This window comes from Stigmatopora nigra, chromosome 21 (genome assembly GCF_051989575.1).
Source record: "Stigmatopora nigra isolate UIUO_SnigA chromosome 21, RoL_Snig_1.1, whole genome shotgun sequence".
Classification (NCBI taxonomy): domain Eukaryota; kingdom Metazoa; phylum Chordata; class Actinopteri; order Syngnathiformes; family Syngnathidae; genus Stigmatopora; species Stigmatopora nigra.
In genome coordinates this window covers 6,355,758-6,373,775 of record NC_135528.1, presented here as the reverse complement: position 1 = coordinate 6,373,775, position 18,018 = coordinate 6,355,758, and the positions used below count along the sequence as shown (strand labels likewise).

The 18,018-nt window shown below is 35.2% G+C and overlaps 1 protein-coding gene across 1 annotated transcript in view; it reads left to right on the top strand.

Moving 5' to 3' along the window:
* The window catches only part of adgrb2 (adhesion G protein-coupled receptor B2), a 197,035-nt gene that overhangs the window by 54,516 nt on the left and 124,501 nt on the right, over positions 1-18,018 (top strand). Inside the window, exon 3 of the mRNA XM_077742875.1 lies at positions 7,417-7,531. The gene's annotated coding sequence lies outside the window, so the exon portion shown is untranslated. The remainder of the gene's footprint in view (positions 1-7,416; positions 7,532-18,018) is intronic.

Genomic DNA, 18,018 nt, shown 5'->3' with positions numbered 1-18,018 from the left:
TAATCCAATTTGCCCTGAAAGAACTTTTACTACTAAACTACTTTTAATGGTGTGTATGTGTGTGTGTGTGTGTAACTGGACAGGCGCCACATTTCGGGTATTGTATAGTATTTTACATAGTATAACTGGTTAGTTTTTTGGGTCTCTTATTTGTACTAGAGTACTTTTTTTTTGTCCTTTGTTTTTATCCCCCTCGGGTACTTATTTCTACACCTGAAGCGTTCTAACGTTAGCAGAGGGATTGCACCAAAAAAAAGTGTAAAATGTTTGCATATTGTTGACTTTTGTAAGAACAGTGGCAGGAGATGCAGTACTTTAATCCACATTGCAATCCCTTAAGTGAATTGTGGATACCCAATGAAGGTTATTTGCAGAAGAGGAAAACATATATTTATAAAAAGAATAAGAAATCCATTCCCTGTCAATACAGTTTTTTGGAGATTTGCTTTTGTATATGAGACAATTCTTTTGGCACTTGTCTACCGGAAAAACATCTATTTTTGTAGTTTTGCAGAGGATTTGTTTAGTTTTCAATATAAAAAAACATTCTGTTATACGATAAGTTAATGGATGGACGTATATGTTAAGTCACCCTAAATTATTTTCCGTTCTTTCAACTATTCTTTTCATAAAAGCCTAAATATTCACATTTAATTTATCAAGATGAGATCTTTTTAACTTCTCAAAAGTACAAATAAATAATAAAATTCTTTGTCAGAATAAAAAGATCCAGCAGGTGAATATTACACCTGTTCAAATTGATTTTTTTTTACGGGTTTAAGGTTCCACCAAAGCGTCTAATCCTGAGAGGAGAAGATAAATCTAATCAGGATGTTTTTTTTTAGGATTACAGATTGCAAGGCTCTTCCTCCCTTATTCATATTCTCCATTTTGGCTCTCTGGTGGTACACCTTTTCTGTCATTTGCACACTCTCTTATCTTGTAGCAGATAAATTATATATCCGTTGCAAAAATAAGTATTTTTCTTCATTGTCAAAGCTGTTTTTCTTTTGCTTATCTGACTGAAACGTGTGGCCTTTTTCCATAATGTGAGAAGCTTTCACGGAAAAGAGCATCTTCCTGACCTCGTCCCCCCCCTTTTTTGCAATAAGCATTTCCTTTTCTGGTTCTGATGGTGAATAAACCATCCATTAGTCCAATCTGCTTTCCTCTTTAGTCCATCCATTATACCAAGCTGATGTAGCCTTCCTTTTCTTCCTGGTGGAAAATCTCCAATAAATAACAAACGTTAATGTCAAGGGTGTCCAAACTATGGCTCAGGAGCCAACTTCAACCACCTTCCCACTTTGTATATTGTCTCGCAGAAAAGAAAGAAAATAAATCTTAAATTCAGTTTACAGTGGACTTCTTAACATTAACACTAGATGGATTTATTTACTTAAAGAATATATATGTATCTATATTCATGTATATGTATGTATATGTATGTATGTATATGTATGTATATATATGTATGTATGTATGTATGTATATATATGTATGTATGTATGTATGTATATATATGTGTATATATATATATATATATATATATATATATATATATATATATATATATATATATATATATATATATATATATATATATATATATATATATATATATATATATATATATATATATATATATATATATATATATATATATGTATATGTATGTATATATGTATGTATATTTATATATGTATATGTATGTATATATGTATGTATATTTATATATGTATATGTATGTATATATGTATGTATATTTATATATGTATATATATGTATATGTATGTATATATGTATGTATATACATGTATATTTATGTATATGCATATATGTTTATATATATATGAATATGTATGTATATGTATGTATGTATATGTATATATTTATATGTATATATGTATATTTACATGTATATATATATACATGTATATATGTATATTTACATGTATTTATACATGTCTATATGTATATGTACATGTATATAAATATATATACATGTATATATGCGTATATACATGTATATATGCATATATACATGTATATATGTATATATGTGTATGTATATATGTATTTGACCCATTTTCTTATATTTACTCCCACATTTGTACTAAAGAATATTGTATTAGGAAAAAAAACACATTTCCCCAACTTAAGGACCATGGCTCTAAATACTTGGAATTGGAACCTAGACTTCAGTTCAGGGATTTATTCTGAATGGAAAAATAACACAACTCTATGGAGTGTGTTCTTTAGTTTTTTTCAACATACTAGCCTAGTTTCCAAAAGCCAAATTAAAAACACATTTGAAAAAACAGATCAAAACGTGCAAATGGATTTCTATAAACAAATGTTTGCTATCCATCTCACCGTGGATTTTAACTAATAGCATATTAATACTAAATGATTTAGGCGTCCAGGTTTCATCTTTAAAAAACTTTTTTTCCCCCCTCTTATGCTAACAGCTTAATTACTAACGGAAATCTTGCAATGTGAGAAAAACTGCCTGAAATTAAAACGTCACCGACATCAATTACTTTCAATCTCTTGCTCTAAAGTAATAAAATAAGAATCAAACTTGAAATTAAGTGACTTATCCTCATGAGCCCAACACACATTGTCTTGCAAGAAGTTAAATATAAATAAAGCAGAGGTGCTTCCAATTGTAGAGGAGATGTGACATGAGGTTATTCTTACATAAACCAAAACTTCCAATTAAGTTACTTTGGCTTTGTGTGAACATTGTTGTTGTTCTTGTACGTTTTTTTTATTGTTTTTTTTTAAATCTAAATGGGGTATCATTAGTGGCATCTCTGGTATTCACACTGTGTACTTTGCAGTCATTCTATGCCTTTTATGCTCCAATCCATTTAGCCTTCCTACCAAATTCACATACAAAAATAAGCCACGTGTTATCTTTTAAATTTTTCTACTTTGAAAGACTCTAAATAGAACATTTAACTGTTTCGTATTTTAAATTTCTTTAGATCACCATTTGGTATTTTAGCGGTAAATGCTTGTGACCAAATTCCTCCATTACATAACGTTTTATGCTTTAAAAAATGCCAAAAATGTGTATTTTTCTTAGTCATATAAGTTAAAATGTTGGCATTTTTTATGCTAATTGCAATTCATTTAAAATAAGAAGATTTATATATTTTTTGGAATAATTATTATAGGAAAAAATATCCCTTTTATCAAAAATACTGACCATATTTCTTGAAATACTGATTCAAACTCTGTAATATCATTTATGTTGCGACATGTGTTCATGTAAAAGATGGCTTCCTGGCAAAACGCACCTGTAGAGTCAGTGGTTCATCCTCATGTATATTTCATCTTGAATGGGATGGAGCTTTTTATTATTCATGCCTGAATGCGTCCTCGTCACCCTTTTCACTTTAAGGAAGACTCATAACTGAATCAGGCACTGAATGCCAAACCCAAGGAGATATTTCCAAAGAAATCCGCTTTTTTTAACCAATTTTTTACAAGTATAGTGAATGCATTAAGTTGCACAGAAGCGTAGGTTAAAAGAAAAAAAAAAAGGGAATGGCCCAAGAGGTTAAATGATTTCGATATATGGAATAAAAGGAATGACTTTTGGGTGACTTACAACATGTAATTGTAAAAAGCTGAGGTCAAACCTTTGCTAATGCTCTCTTAGGGCCTCCACAAATGAAAAATGAATCATTTTATTGAATAGAATTGCAGAAAATAATAATCTTGTCTGCCTGGTCTTACCATTTTGAGCTTAATATTTATCTCTATAATATTAACTCAACAAATCTCAAACCTTGCACATCAAGTACCACCTTAAACACTTTTTTTTGTCAGTATTTCCTCCAAAAACAAGACAGCCTGTTATCTCATTATACTTGGATAATGACAATATAAAAAGCAGTTTTTGTAGGCTATAAATATCTGGAAAAAAGGTTATATGGCCAAAAAATGATATTAATACTTGATTTTCACTGTTATTTTTTTAGACGTGCGACTTATACTCGCGTTATAATTATTTATAATGAAATATATCAAACTAGACTTCCAAAAATGGCAAAATTGTAGATTTGATATTCAATATTCATTGAAAAAACTCCTATAGTCAAAAATTAGTATGTAGGGAACTATATAGTCATCTTAGATGGAAAAAAAAATCAACATTTAATGGCCACCCGCAGACATCCTGTTCTTCAACATGGCTTTTCCGCGTTGGTATTCATGCAGTCAGTCAAAATATCCTTTAGAGATGTTCTTTCAAAACACTGCCGAGGCTGTGATACGCTGTCGAAATCCGCTTGAACAAATGTCACCTGTTTGTTTAGCTCTGAGCTTTTGTTGTCAAATACAACTTGCCTGGATGCAGCGTTCTTTGTGATTTTTCTTGTTTTCGCACTTTTTCATGCGCTTTACAAACCCAGACAGCGCTCTGCAGCGGCTAAATATTTAAGATGAATCAGTGAAATAGCATAAAAATAAAGCACCTTTTTATGAAGTGGCTTCCAATTCTAAACTTGCATGCCGCATTGTGTGTGTGTGTGTATGGTTTTGTGTAAACATTACAAGCAGTGCTGCATGTTACATATTTTGTTAGGGAAACAAGATGAAATGATCATTCAATTCCAGCAGTTTTGTTCAAAAAGACTTTACATGAACGAGGAGATTAAACCGTGAAATTGCTGTCAGAGATCAGTGTCATGTGACCTTGTATTTCTTCCCTGGCTGCAAATATTGTCCTTGTTGATGTGAAAAATAATGTAAATAATAACAATCATGTCCTGTATTTGGATGGATTACAATAACGGATGCCATTTCGTTATTTTTTTGATATCCCGAGTGACAGGCGTCTGTTTTTAAAGGTCACGGGTAAGACAGTTCAAACCCGGGTCTTCTCTTTCTGCAGTTAAAACTAGCAAAATAATAAAAATAAACCTAAGATATGAAATTCATAACATACATAGATTAGTGTATTGTTGCAAACTTGGTAGAAGTGCAGTTGCATTTAAAAAAAATACAGTTTTTGCTACTAAAGGCCTAAAACATTCACAGCCAATGCCAGTGGCGCCTGGCATTCCCTTTAAAAAGCAACACACTCATATCTCATGGGACAATATCCCTCACCCTGTGTAAAGGTTTTAGTCTTTTTCATAATTCAGGAAAACACGCTAATAAAGTACGACATTCCTTTTCCCAAGACTGTTTTAATTGAAAAGATCTATTTGGCATGATTAAATCGGCTCTATCATCATCATACAGCTCTTATGTAAAAAGTGTGATTAAAAAGTCTGTCTAATTTTAGCCAATTGGGCTCTCTTGATGATAGTCGACAACATATGATGGGCTAACCTTGGTGTTCATCAAAGCACAACATCTGTTCCCGCCTACACTTTTATTAATGTGTTTTCCCTTGCCAAGTCATTGGTGCCGACTTTAATTAGCACTACCATGAGAAGATTAGGTATCTGCCAACCTCTACATCCATTAATATCATATGTTGCTTTACTATATTATCCACTATCCAAACACTTTAATACATGGTCCTCAGGGTTGGGTTTGTACGCCAACAATGTATTAGACGGGTTGCCAGAGTTCTTTGATACTGCTTGTCTTGAACTCAATGAGTAGGATATAAGATGATCAGGGTTTGAGATTATTATAATTAGATATATATGTATTTTTTTTCAGACAGCAAAAAACACAAAACATATAAATCCATTTTGAGATAGGAAGGCTTTTCAAAGCTGAAGTCTAGTTTGTCGCAGAAATCAGTTCTACTGAAGATTTCATTATGATAAAACTTCTTCAATAGTTAAATTTATTCCGCGTGATTGAATTTTCTTTTGGTAAAAGTTTTTTTTCATTTAAAAGGGAACTTCAGAGCATCAATCTGTGAAAAGTATTTGTACCATTATCCTTTTTAGTGTGGCTAAGTTCAGAAAAAAAATGCATAGTAGCCCAAGAGTTGGATTTTTAAATGACATTAAAGAGGAAAATGTCCAGATAATATGGATGGACACTTGGGCGAATGTAGATTAACATGAGGGATGGAAATAGGTGGCATATTTAGGCAAATATAGATGGCCCCTTGGGACCGATTGTGCCCGTGTTCGGGGATCAAGGGCAGCTGTGCTCCACACGCTGAGCATTGAAGCTCAACTAATGAGAATGTAATGGCCCACCATCAAGCCACTCCAAAGAAACAGTGGGTTTGAAACTTGCACACAATCAAACCATCCTTGCATTTGTAAAACATATCCACTCCGGATGTACCTAGGTTAGGTTAGAACTTTATTTCATCCCGTATTCGGGAAATGTCTTGATTGCAGTAGCAAGACACAGAAGACATTGTAGAACTAGTTAAGAAACTGGAGCCACTCATAAGAAGTCCACAAGGTAAAAAAACTAAATGCTAAATTGTGTGACCTTTGGACATGACCCCTTAAAGATGGCCTCCAGTAATGGCTAATCACTAAAATAATCAGAATATTCAAATTGAGTAGTATTACTTGTAGTTGTAGTTCAGGGACTGAGCGTTCAGGTTCCCAGCGATGAATATTTTGCAGCCTCCTCCCCAAGAAACGACCCCTGTGAGCTTTAATTCCGATACCTTATGTCCAAGGAAGAAAAATGAATGTGCAGTGAATGTAATAATCCTTCCTCTTTCTTTCTTGATAAAGGAATGCGACAGAAAATGGGACTAGAATCCCGCTCGCTCATTCCCTTCAAAATTCCTTATCAAGATTGTTTTCCAGGCGAGCCCTCTTTTTATGATTCAATTTGCACGGACTTCATTTTCCCTCCTCCGAGCAAGCATGGTTGCGCAGCCACCTTACGGAAAAGGAGCGTAGGCATGTAAATTGTTAATTCCGTAGCAAAAAAAAAAAAAAAGGGACCACGCCACGGGCCTCAGCTGGTGAAAAAAGCAATCCTCTTTCCATTAGGCTGCCCTCCTCACTCCTGCAGTGAAGTGATTCCTATTAGAGTTCCATTTAGAAGACGGCATCACACTCAACTGTTTACCACCCTGATTGAAACCAGATGACTTTGTCTTCCCCTAATTTGACTCGCTCGTCTCGGAGCTTTTTCTCAGTGGACTCGGCCTTTAAGACAACTTTTCCTTGGCCTCGCTTGACCGCGTTTACCGCGCTTGACGTGGCGCTCGGGTATTTCCTGCGGGAATGCTATCTGGTGACGGTAAAGGGTCAGCGGATATTCGCGTGACGCTCTCGGCCCAAACGATAAGGTTTGACGATGATTCCTACGAATCCCACCGGCATACCACGTCAAGTGAGAAACACGGAAACGATTAACTAACAGGAATCTAGCGATGCCCCCCCACAAGACGACATCCCGCTGTGATGTACGCCGTTTCAACTGCTTTCTGTCTCTCTGCCTCTTTCATCTGAACAGACATCTCAGCTGGGGAGGGATGGAAGGCCGAAAACCAAAGATGAAATACTCCAGAGTTGAAATATTGACTCAGTGGCTCTTTGAGGACTTGAAATCACCTGAAGATCAACACAAAGTAAGAAATAATTTCATATACACTCCTAATAATTAGAAATAAGTTGACGCGAAAATAACAGCAGACATGACTAAAAAGGTAAGTCCAAATTGTTGAAAAATATATATAGAATTCGGCTTAAACTTGCATTTCGTAATAAACGATATGAGCTTATCCCTTAAACGTAAATAACCAAGTACATCTATTTTTTAATACTTTGTTTCTTTTAGCCTTAAACTCAATTCAGTTTATAGACAGGTATTTATGTTAAATCAGTTTGAGTTAGTATTAAGTCATCTATCATTTCACCACATGTTAAACACAACCTTTATCTTTACCTGATTCCTGATGTTTAACAAATAAGAGTAAAGGGAGAATATAAAAGTTTCTTTTCATGTAAATTTGGTGTTCCGTATTAGCTAGGAAAATGTCAATTGATAGAGTGAAAGTGATATTTGAATTAGGCTAAGTAAATCTGCATACATATTTGGAATCATCAGTCTGTGAGGCAAACTGTGGGGGAAGTCTTATTTGAGGTCAATTTTTCCGTCTGTAGGAAATTCATTCGGGGATGGGATCTAAAGAGCAGCCTAAAAGAATGTGATACAGACTTAATGCCCTTGACGGATTAAATTAATCAGCGAGGCAGAAGAGGAATTAATCTCAATTTTGCCTTTCTGCAAAGTTGAAATTCATCCTGAACCCGTCGTTTTGCCGAGTTTTGTTCACTGGCGTTCTACTGCTTGATGCGCATATGTGATAGTACACTTTCTCTAGATAAGTGAAACCTATACGACCTTTTCATTTTTGTGGAATATATTTAGCATTATAGTTTAAAAGGGTGATTATTTGTAAAGACCTTTGTGGTTAATTGTTTGAGTGGAGCTGTCAGTGTTGAACATATTTCAAAGATTCATTGTCAAGTGGATATTATCCCTTATAGTAATTCACATAGTTGGGGGCATGTCAATTGCCAGTTATTAGAGTAGCATCTTCTTAAATGCGTTGTCTTTTCTTCTCCACTGGGAAATGAACAACAACTTTTCCAATTCCAGACCCTTCTAAATAAATGAAGTTTTCTAATTCCTTTTCCAAGGTTGAACTTGTCTTACAAATGGCGAATAAAAGACTTCCTATTGCTCTAACAGTCCCAAAACAAGAGCCTCTTTGCGAAACCCTTCCAAATGATTGTACTATTTGAAAGAAACATCCTTTTAATGAGGCTCTGTTGTTGACCGTTATGAAACATTACCACTTCTGCAATATTTCAAATCCTTTAGCAGTTTAAAGAACAATTCCTTAACAATTACTTTACCTAAAGCACCTTGATTATCTAGCCCATTCATTTGGGAACAAAAATAGGGTTACATTTATTCCTTTTACGTTCAATAGTCAATATTTGACAGCTCTGAAATGAATGTAAAGATTTTTTGGGGAAAAAATGGGAGTCAGCGGCTACTGTAATCGATTAACTGACTGCCGCATCATTTTAAAACGGCCTGCAGCTAAAGTAGTGCACAAGTGCCACTTGTTAGTACTGCGGATATCAAACAGCATCATTACCTCCTTTTTTTGCTAAAAAAAGGACTTAGAAATCATCAGCTACGTACAATGAGGGGTCATCCAGGGTTTCTTGTACATGACACAAATATGGCAAACGCCATGGAGTTAATAACCGTTTGGATTCTATTCAGGGACAACCTCTACCCTCCGACCTTTTCCTCGCTCGTCTTATTTGTCATCATTTATTCACACTAACGTTTTTCTTAGCCTTCAATAACTCGTTCTCTTCACCTTTCAATAATTTCTCACCTTTCACCGGCCGGATGACATCTTGCTGACATACCGAAGTCGGAAAGAAAAAGCCTAGTGAACTCATGTCAGAGTTATTGTACGACAGAACATCTGTCTGGGAAAAAATACATCAAATAGGAGAGTATCAGTGGATTGAAATCGAATAATTTATCACAGTTTCACTGGAATTATTTTTTAATTTTATATGAGCCTTTATATTTCTTACCATTGCCCGCTGAAACAAAAGAATCTATTTTCTTTGTTTCATTATTCAAGCAGTATGTGGCATTATAAACAAGAGCTTTCCTTCACAACTAACGTTGCTTGGCAATATGGCTACAAACACGCTATTTCTGCTGTACTTGGGTCTTGATACATGTTTGTTTTCATGATATCTTTAGCAGACTTTATAGATTTGTTCATAGTTGTTGGATTATTGTTCAAGGCAAAAAAAAAACAAATAATAGTCTGGTTGTTTTTTGGTCAGCATGGCAACATCCGTCAACAGCGTGCAAATTTGTGATGAGGGAACATTGCTGCCTGTTTCCTTTAGCTCATTCATTAGTCCTTCTGCAGTTTATTTCATAAGCGACTTCAAAAACAAGTTCATCAGTCCTCTTGAAGTAGATTTAATTCTTTTTTTTAGATATTAAAATATATTACAATGCCGAAATAACAAAATTATCATGTATATTTACATGTATATTTCCAACTCCTCAACAGAATAGACCAACATAATAAAAAATGCCTCTTAGACATCAAGTCAATAGAGTACATGTTAATTATTCTCCATGTTTTATATATATATATATATATATATACATATAAAATATAACTGATTACATTCTTCAGGGAGTCATTAAGCAGTATAAGACATTGAGTGCAATATATAACGTGTAATATGATGCTCTATGAATTAACTAACCCCACAAATGTATATGTACACACTCTTATTACAGTGACATATAATATCATATAATCAGGGATATAATAGCCTAAGAGAATGATCCCTATTCAGTTCTTTATGTAGCCTCAAAAAGAAAACATGTTTCCAGATAGTGTACCTATGGATGCCATCCATATATGAATCAAAAGTAATATTTGGTCATGAAAAACAGGATACCCATTAAATGACCTTCATTTACAACATCCAATTGTATGTTTGAGCAGCACTTCATAAAATCGGTAATAGAAAAGTACCCATTACACAGTTTGAGAAAAAATCAATGCAACTGTAAAAAGATATTTGTATTATTTGTTTAACTAAATCCCTTGCAATCCATAAAGCATTGCATCTTTGGAGGACTTACTGATTGGCACCCACACACACTCTTCAGGTCATTTGAAACTTGTTTCTTCCCACACACTCACTGTAGTAATCACTCGCTATGTAAATCATGCACAAATACTACACTGCCTTTCAAGGATTTCTTTATTTTTGAAGTCATCTCACCTGAATCAATCATAATTGACCTTTCACTGCTGGCGTCAAGTGTGAAAAGGCTTGATTGGAACCACCGTCGTTCGTTAGTCACAATGACCATTTGCTCTTTTTCATCCCACAACATTCAATCAAAGCCAAATACTTAAAATCCGTAACTTTGTTGGGTTGATTATTGAAATATTCACCTTTCAGTTAATATGTTGAATGTTTGTTTCATTTTTGTGCCTCTAAACAGACACATTGCCGTAATTGGCAGAACTAAATCTGGTTTTTATGAAGAAAATAGACTACATTTTATGCCGAGTCAATGTATTTGTACAACACATGTACCTTTTAACTCAACAAGAAATTACTATGAATCCACTCACCGCAATTACATAATTCATTCCCTGTTTGTACAGCACTAAAACGTCATATACTATATACTATATGTATGTGTGTGTGAGGCGGAATGTAAATAACTGAAGCCTTCCCGTAAATCCAAACTACAGTTAAAGTACTCGCCATTAAATATGGTCTAAACAGAGTGCATCAGAGGCAAAGAGAACATTAATTAAGCAAGACTCATCCAAAGAGTGTCCAGAAGAGTCATGCCAAGATTACCCGCATATAAACCTGTCAGAATCCGATTGGACACCTGCGCCGTAAATCCAGCCTTTGGCATTTCCCACTCATGAAGACATCTTTAAACCGTTCGTCATCACCACCCTCGCCTTAGCCCATCAACGGAAAAATACAATTCGTCTTATTCACTTCATATATTTCATGTTATTCCTACGCTTCTATTGTCAGGATTTGTAAAGGATTGAGCTATAGCTTAGTGCTTAAAAAAATAACATCCAATGCTGTATTGTAATGTTAATAGAGATACTATATTTATCTTAGTGGTGTGGGATGATATTGTTGGGCGTAGGATAATTGAAAAGCTACTCCGTATTTTTTTAATACATAGGTTGTTCAATTTTGCTCGTTTTGTTTTCCTAGCTTGATTAATTGGTTTAAAAACTGAGAAAATACTGGAAGAATTAATCAACTGGAATGTACTTAGCCAGGCAAATATTGTTACAATTACATTATATTAAAGGAACATATTCTCAAATTGGCATTGAGATTTTTGTTTGATAGCTTTTTTTTTGGTCTTTTAAACTTTTAAAACAAATTATCAAGATAAAAAAACAACAAGAATATGTATTTAATTTTCCATTCTTCACAGAATAGACAGAAATTTGTATAGTACACATTGCCTTTTTGAGGGGCTATTTTTTAAAATTTTTCATTAACAAAGGACACATAATTTAAAGTAATATTAAAGAGGAAACAATAGAAGAAATAAGCTCCTGTTAATTTATTTTTTCTGTATTTTTTTTAGATAAATATAGCCTAAAAAAACAACATATAAAGCTGCTTGTGGTCAAAGTGAAATAAAAACGACATGTATAAGTTGATCTTTGTTTATAAAATTATAAAATATGACGTCTGGTCAAAAAAAGATGGCTTTTATTGTTAGAGTATATATATTACCTTACCAATGAGTTGAATGAGCTGAAACAAAGGCACACAGGCAGTACATTAAGTATCTGTACAGCTCAATAGAAACGACTATGGTGCGAGATGGAAAAGGTTAAGTGGCAGTAAATAAGATTCCACTGCCCTGCTTATTCTTGCTACCTTTCTCTGGCTTAAGGGGATAAATATATTTAGACTTAGAACTGGTCTTGTCTGCAGCTCCCTGAAGTAGAAGAGAAAAAAAAAAGAAAAGAAAAAGACCAAAACAAAGCAAGGGGGCAGGTTGATGTATGAAGCAGAAGAGGACGTTTAAGAGATTGCTCCGGGTTCTCCTATCACGTCTAAAATCATATAAACACAATGACCGTGGCAGCCAGGAAAGAAAGGAAGGAAAATGTAGGCTATGTAGAAAAGGAGAATGAGAAAATAGAAATTTGAGATGCTATAAATCTCGGACTATAGGTTGAATTTGGGTGCAGGTAGAAATGCAGTTTTTTTTCCAAAGGACTGAGTTTTATTTGAGATGGTTTTTGGGTAGAAAGGGTCAAGAAAAAAGAAAATTGCTGGCAACATTTAAATGACAACCTTTATGCTAGCTTGTAATACGGAGAGTTGTGTATCTTATCCCCTCAGTAGCCTTGAATTGACTCTTTTTAGTGGTCTATTTTACAAGTGGACAATCTAACAAACCTCTTGGATTTTTAGAAGCTCGTGTCAGGGTTGATGTCGCCGTTCAAAGTTTCTAACGACTTAAGTTGTCTTTTCATCAATATATTGGACTTCTTTATATATGTCCTTGTGCTATGTGTTTAAAAAAATAAGTTTAGTTTTTTTGCAGGAAGTCAAACCATGTATTTTTTCCCTCAACATATCCCTCATCAATTATTAGATTTAGATTGTCGAATATTGCATCCTTCCAGTTCGAGCCTTTGTAGAACTTGACTTTAGTCCAAATGTGTTAGTAGTTTATGTCCATACAATATTTTTCCTACCAAAATACAGACTATATCTCAACATTTGAGTACCGTATTTGCACGACTATAAGTCGCACTTAAAAGTCTTACATTTTCTCCAAAATAGACAATGCGCCTTATAATCCAGTGCACTTTATAATCCAGTGCGCTTTATAATCCAGTGCGCCTTATTATCCAGTGCGCCTTATATGTGGAAAAATGTCATTCATTGAGGGTGCACCTTATAATGTGGTGCGCCTTATAGTCGTGAAAATACAGTAAATATGGCTTATTACACTGGCATGAACCAGACTGGCCTTTATTTGGAAAAGCTAAACGATAATGACTTCTCTGACCAAATAAAAAATACCTTTTAGCTTTTCCTTCTAGTTTCCTTTTTTATTTTTTAGCTTTGTGTGTTTTCCCGTGTGAGTGACGGACGAATAGGCAGCCTCAGAAAGCCCCAGCGACAATGTCGGATGCTTCACTGATCCGGGGCGAGGCTTTTATTCCTGTATGTCCTCCGAATGGACAGCTGCTCTCTCAGAAGCCACGGTGACCTGACAGGGACCCCCTACCGACACTAAAATCTGCTCTACTGTAACACAGGATAGCGGGAGTAGAAGTAGGCTATGTGAAGTACAGTTAGTATTCAGAAAAAAAGCAATTATTTCAATGCCAACATGTTGTTTCATAGGAATCACAAAGTGGATATGAGAACAATTCAAATGACTTCACATGGAAGAATAGGGGGGTGCCGTAGTTAGTGCCGGCTCTTAGCGAGGCCTCAGGCAGATTTCTGAGTTGAGAAGGAATTTTTCCTGAAAGAAAATTAGGTCCCAGAATAGCGCCTGTTTTAAGGGATCAGACATTTTCTTCCCTGGGATGTAGAACACAGTTGTTGTTGTTGTTGTAAAGTTGGCGGAATGACATTTCAATTTCATTGCAGTGCCTTGATTAATTTATGCTTTTGTCGCTTTGGTTATATTAATCGATTGGAGCATAAATAAATGTATGTTTCTGACCACTGAGAGAAAAATATCAAGAAATATCCCTTTGGTATAATTATGAAAGAAGAATAGGGTGGATATGTATTCGTTGACTTGCCTATCATGTATTTTCAGCGAGTCTGGACAAAGACATTTGTGCTTCTTATCTTTGTTTGCCTTCACTGCAGGACGGCTCATCAATAGTTGTTGGCTACGGCGGAGTTGCTGTTTGACAAGCCACAAATCATTAAATCATATCACTGATGTTGTGACAGCAAGGGCTTTGTCACAAACCCAGTACTGGGAACGCCATGTACTATTTTTTTTTGTGTGTGTGTGTGTTGGCCTGGCTACAATTGTGCCTTTTTTTTTGTCTCGATTAATCAATAGTGACGAGCCCGTTATATTATTGTGTCATGGAAACTTCAATCCCTACCACATAATCTATGGATGGAGATAATAGTGCTCAATGGAATGGACTTGATTGTTGATTATTTATATTTTTTTGAGGTGTTGAGTAAGGTTTATTTGGAATATCCGGATTTGGAGTGAAAGTTCAAATCAAATAATATTACACTCGGTGTACAAAATTCATCAGGCGGCTCGACTATTTCACTCTAGCGGCCCCTGAGGGGATAAAATGAAAGGTCACTTATTCATACCATAGACAATTGCAAAAGTGCTTCTGATCCGGATGTCGATAAACTTGCAAAGTCATTTGATTTTAGTCTCAAGCAAGTTTTTCTTGTTGTGGGAAAGTCATTTTGAGGTACACAGTTAAGTCGGGTCAAGTCAAGTTTCTCAAGTTTAATGGATTTTGGAGTTTATTCGATATTTTTCAAGTCTGAGTCGTCAAAAATTGCGATTAAGTTAGCTTTAGACCATAAAAAAAACAACCAAATAGGGCAAATTGTATTTGACTGCATCTTCTCCTCCCCTAAGCCTCAAGCAAAATATCAAACCTCCACATTTTTTATTCTATAGTCTGGCTCTGCCTTACAGACTGACTCAAACCCCAAAATAACACAATGTATTAGGCAACATGACTACAAACATTAAACTGACTCAGAATTAAAAAAAAACAACATCTAGGAACCATTCCTAAATTCCTCTTCTCTTAAAAAAATGCATACAAACAATAGCCTCATAGTTTAATGTGGCTAGTATTAGAACACAAGTCAAATACAAGGCTTTTAAATCTACTCCGCATCCGACTGTGGTGTCTTAAAGCCGACAAGTGGATGTGAAAAGGGCACGGTGTAATCATGGCTGTCTTGTGGGCAGAAGGACTCTACTTCTTACACTCTGTTCTTCCTCTTTTTCTCGTCTATCTCTCTCACTCTCTCTTTCGCTCGCCATTCTCTTTTTCTTCATAATCCTTGGAGGCAGTGCTGACAGCAGAGCTATGATAGAGGAGAGCCTGCTGGAGTGGGGAGGGAAATGATCTGCTAATGGTACACTCTCTCCCAAAGGACACCTGCTTTCACTTTGCAGCCCTGCTGTGCACTTAGATGCTGTGTGTGTGTGTATATCCTTGTGTACGTGTGGACGAGTGTCTGTATACACTAAGTGTTTTGGAGTTTGTATAAGCAGCACTCTTTTTTTCCCCCCTTCTCTTGAACATCCTGCTTGCATTCAACTGGAATTGTCACATATCCTTTTTTTTAAAGAGCCTATTTGGAATTTCTGATAATTCAGCTTTTACAATGTTGATGTGACACTCAATGGTTTCAAATACATGTAAAAATAATGCATGTTTTATGTTATTTTAACCATTCTTGGCCAATCCCTATCGCATAGTAATCAATAGGCAAGTGGAAGGAAGAGTAATTATAACATATAAGGCTGATTTGGGTTTTGCTTGATGGTAATTTGGAGATAACTGTTGTCTTTTTCGGGCCGAGCATAGTTTAGTCTGCCTCGTGTATCATTTTAATGGCTGGAGATAATTGTTAGTGTTTTGCTCCCACAGCAACAGCCAGGACTTTAAACCTAAACATAATTTGGAAAAATATGCATCATGGTTCCCAATTGACAACAACTATTGCTTGAGATCTCCAAAGGCAAATCTCCTATGCACATGCGTAACTTTAAAATTGAATCAATTAAAGTAAAGTAATGTATAATGCCATAACCTAACCATAAGCAGAACTAATAAATGTGGAGTGGCTATGTTTAATGGGGGTTTTGCTCAGTCTTAAAATCATATGACATGGATTTAACACCCAAAATAACCATACATACAATCTGGATTAAATTCAACCTATTTTAGAAAAGCTACAATACCAAAACTGTGTTTAAATACGTTTCTCAATTCATTTTCTAAAACTTAGCATATTCATACTAAAAACTTCTGACCACCTTCACAAAAAAAGATTAACAATTTCCCCCTAAACAAATAAATCAGGCCACAACACCTTTTATATGTCAGACTAAACTAACATTAACTACTTTTCTTTTTCATTGTCCTATCTAAATCCAAGCAGAAATACCATTGGAAAAAAAACAGGTATCCATTATGTGCAATTTGAAAGAGCAGCACACACACACGCACATGCTTTCTTCAGCCAATTACAACATTTGTGCAGTCCCTGACGTTTTTTTGTTGGAAGTAAATGCCAGCTCATCTTTTCCAGGCTTATTCCACCCATGGTTTTAGATCCTTACATGAAAGAGCTGTCCGTTATCTGGTTGAACAGAACTTTTTCCCTGCTTAAATATCCCGGATGAATTCATCACGGTAACTTTGAACCACTTGCGTTTTTTTTATTTTTTATTTTTTCCCTTTCCTGTCACCAGGGAACCAGTTTGTTATTTTTGGAAGGCAGTAGTAATTAAGAGCCCATGTGTTTGTTTGTTTTTAACACTACGGCTGATTCATATTTACACCAAAGTGGCACAATTAACGGATCAATATGAAGTGTAAAAACGGGAAGTACTCCAGTCAGTTTATCTTGGAGGCAAACTTAAGTGTGTAGAGCCGACAAATTAGGATTACTTATGCAAATTAGATGGTAAAACTGCCAGGTAAACATGAAGTGAATATGTCTTCTTATTTTCCAAGGTAAATGATTAAATATAGAGCGGTGCTGTATTGATACTTGCCGTGGGAGCTCATTAAATTTGATGTTGTTGTTGTGTTTTTTTTAATGATTATGGCTGAGAATTAAAATTAATTATAATTATAGAATTGCTTGTGATGTCTGAAATGGTTTTAACAGGGCTTTTTTAAATTCATTGAGTTGGAATTGGGATAAATATAAGGTTTAATAGTGTCTGTAATTAGGATTTGATTGATTTTTGGAGCATGCAAGTTAAATTGGAACATGTTGACACGTTGGAACTGTGGATGATCTCTCTCGCACCGCAGTATGTGGCCGTCACTTCTGTGATGTACACCCTAAAATTTCAGTATGATTGATGAGAACTAAGCGGGAAGCTGATTGCTGCCATGCTTCTTTCCTCCAGGGAGGAACCAGGTTTAAGGTCTCATCTCCCTCAACAGCGGGTGGCAAATGAGTTTAATGAGTGGACGTAAAGGTCAGCAAGTGTGCACTTGCTGTGTGAATACATTGTAAATGAAGAGTGGGTAAAGCCCAACTCTGTGTTTAATGACTTGACCGAAATACATAGGTGGTTTATGTGGATGGGTGTGTGGATATGTTTTGCCAAATCATCTCCCAGCCACGGTACATAGTATTGTCCGAAGACATATTTGCAGGAATTAAACACTGTGAAGGTGACTCACTCAAAGGCGAAAATCCAATGCTTTTAAATTGTAAGACTTGAAAAGACTGTAAGCAATTGAGGATTTGTCCATCC